Raw genomic sequence first — 2,613 nt, forward strand, 5'->3', positions numbered from 1 at the left:
TTTCTTTTTCAAAATGATTTTCAAAAAAAATAAAATAAAATACAAAAAAATCATAAAATAAAAAAAAATCAAAAATATTTTGTGTTTCTTATTTGTGTCTTGAGTCAAATTTCAAGTTTGGTGTCAATTGCATCTTTTCTAAAAATTCTTTGCATTTTTCGAAAAATTCATGCATTCATGGTGTTCTTCATGATCTTCAAGTTGTTCTTGGTAAGTCTTCTTGTTTGATCTTGATGTTTTCTTGTTTTGCATCTTTTCTTGTTTTTCATGTGCATTTTTGCATTCATAGTGTCTAAACATGAAAGATTTCTAAGTTTGGTGTCTTGCATGTTTTCTTTGCATATAAAAATTTTCAAAAATAAGTCTTGATGTTCATCATGACATTCAAAGCGTTCTTGGTGTTCATCTTAATATTCATAGTGTTCTTGCATGCATTCATTGTTTTGATCCATAACTTTCATGCATTGCATCATTTTTATGTTTTTCTCTCTCATCATTAAAAATTCAAAAATCAAAAAAATATCTTCTCCTTTTTCTTCTCTTAAAATTTCGAAAATTAGATTTGACTTATTCAAAAATTTTAAAAATCTAGTTGTTTTCATGAGTCAAATCAAATTTTCAATTTGAAAATCTTATCTTTTTCAAAATCTTTTTCAAAAATCAAATCTTTTTCAATTTTCTTAGTTATTTTCGAAAATTTTAAAAATATTTTTCAAAAATATTTTTCTTAATTTTATCACATAATTTTCAAAAATAACATCATCAATTAATGTTTTGATTCAAAAATTTCAAGTTTGTTACTTGCTTGTTAAGAAAGATTCAAACTTTGAGTTCTAGAATCATATCTTGTGATTTCTTGTGAATCAAGTCATTAATTGTGATTTTAAAAATCAAATCTTTTTCAAAACTAATTTCAATCATATCTTTTTATCTCATCTTTTTAAAACTTATCTTTTTCAAAATTTGATTTTAAAATATCTTTTCTAACTTCTTATCTTCTTATCTTTTCAAAAATTGATTTTCAAAATTTGTTTCAACTAACTAACTAACTTTTTGTTTGTTTCTTATCTTTTTCAAAACTACCAAACTAACTTTCTCTCTAATTTTCGAAAATATCTTCCCTCTTTTTCAAAATTTCTTTTTAATTAAATAATTATTTTAATTTTTTATTTTAATTTTCGAAAAATTACTAACCTTTTTCAAAAACTATTTTCGAAAATCACTAACTCTTTTTCAAAAATTATTTTCGAAAATTCTCCTTCTCTCTCATCTCCTTCTATTTATTTATTCATCTACTAACACTTCATCTCACCCAAATTCGAACCCCCTCTTCCATCTGTGTTCGAATTTCTTCTTCTTCTTTTCTTCTACTCACACAGGGACCTCTATACTATGGTAAAAAGGACCCCTATTATTATTATTTTTCTGTTCTCTCTTTTTCATATGAGCAGGAGCAAGGACAAGAACATTCTTGTTGAAGCAGATCCAGAACCAAAAAGGACTCTGAAGAGGAAACTAAGAGAAGCTAAATTACAACAATCCAGCAAGCACCTTTCAGAAATTTTCGAACAAGAAGAGGAGATGGCAGCCGAAAATAATAATAATGCAAGGAGGATGCTTGGTGACTTTACCGCACCTAATTCTAATTTACATGGAAGAAGCATCTCCATTCCTGCCATTGGAGCAAACAATTTTGAGCTGAAACCTCAATTAGTTTCTCTGATGCAGAAAAACTGCAAGTTTCATGGACTTCCATCTGAAGATCCTTTTCAGTTCTTAACTGAATTCTTGCAGATCTGTGATACTGTTAAGACTAATGGAGTAGATCCTGAAGTCTACAGGCTCATGCTTTTCCCTTTTGCTGTAAGAGATAGAGCTGGAATATGGTTGGACTCTCAACCTAAGGATAGCCTGAACTCTTGGGATAAGCTGGTCAAGGCTTTCTTAGCCAAGTTCTTTCCTCCTCAAAAGCTGAGTAAGCTTAGAGTGGATGTTCAGACCTTCAGACAGAAAGAAGGTGAATCCCTCTATGAAGCTTGGGAGAGATACAAAGGACTGACCAAAAAGTGTCCTTCTGACATGCTTTCAGAATGGACCATTCTGGATATATTCTATGATGGTCTGTCTGAATTAGCTAAGATGTCATTGGATACTTCTGTAGGTGGATCCATTCACCTAAAGAAAACGCGTGCAGAAGCTCAAGAACTCATTGACACGGTTGCTAATAACCAGTTCATGTACACTTCTGAGAGGAATCCTGTGAGTAATGGGACGCCTATGAAGAAGGGAGTTCTTGAAATTAATACTTTGAATGCCATATTAGCTCAGAATAAAATATTGACTCAGCAAGTCAATATGATTTCTCAGAGTCTGAATGGAATGCAAGCTGCATCCAACAGTACTCAAGAGGCAGCTTCTGAAGAAGAAGCCTATGATCCTGAAAACCCTACAATAGCAGAGGTAAATTATATAGGTGAACCTTATGGAAACACATATAATCCATCATGGAGAAATCACCCAAATCTCTCATGGAAGGATCAACAAAAGCCTCAACAAGGTTTTAATAATGGTGGAAGAAATAGGTTTAACAATAGTAAACCTTTTCCATCATCC

At 31.1% G+C, this 2,613-nt stretch overlaps 1 non-coding gene across 1 annotated transcript; it reads right to left on the bottom strand.

Moving 5' to 3' along the window:
• Window positions 1-1,977: 1,977 nt before the first annotated feature.
• On the bottom strand, window positions 1,978-2,085 carry LOC148553565 (small nucleolar RNA R71). Its single transcript, XR_015892751.1, has one exon. It is a non-coding gene; the product is annotated as a small nucleolar RNA R71 (small nucleolar RNA).
• Between the last annotated feature and the right edge of the window lie 528 nt (window positions 2,086-2,613).

Source organism: Arachis ipaensis, chromosome B7, assembly GCF_059453495.1.
Source record: "Arachis ipaensis isolate K30076 ecotype BB chromosome B7, ASM5945349v1, whole genome shotgun sequence".
Taxonomy (NCBI): Eukaryota; Viridiplantae; Streptophyta; class Magnoliopsida; order Fabales; family Fabaceae; genus Arachis; species Arachis ipaensis.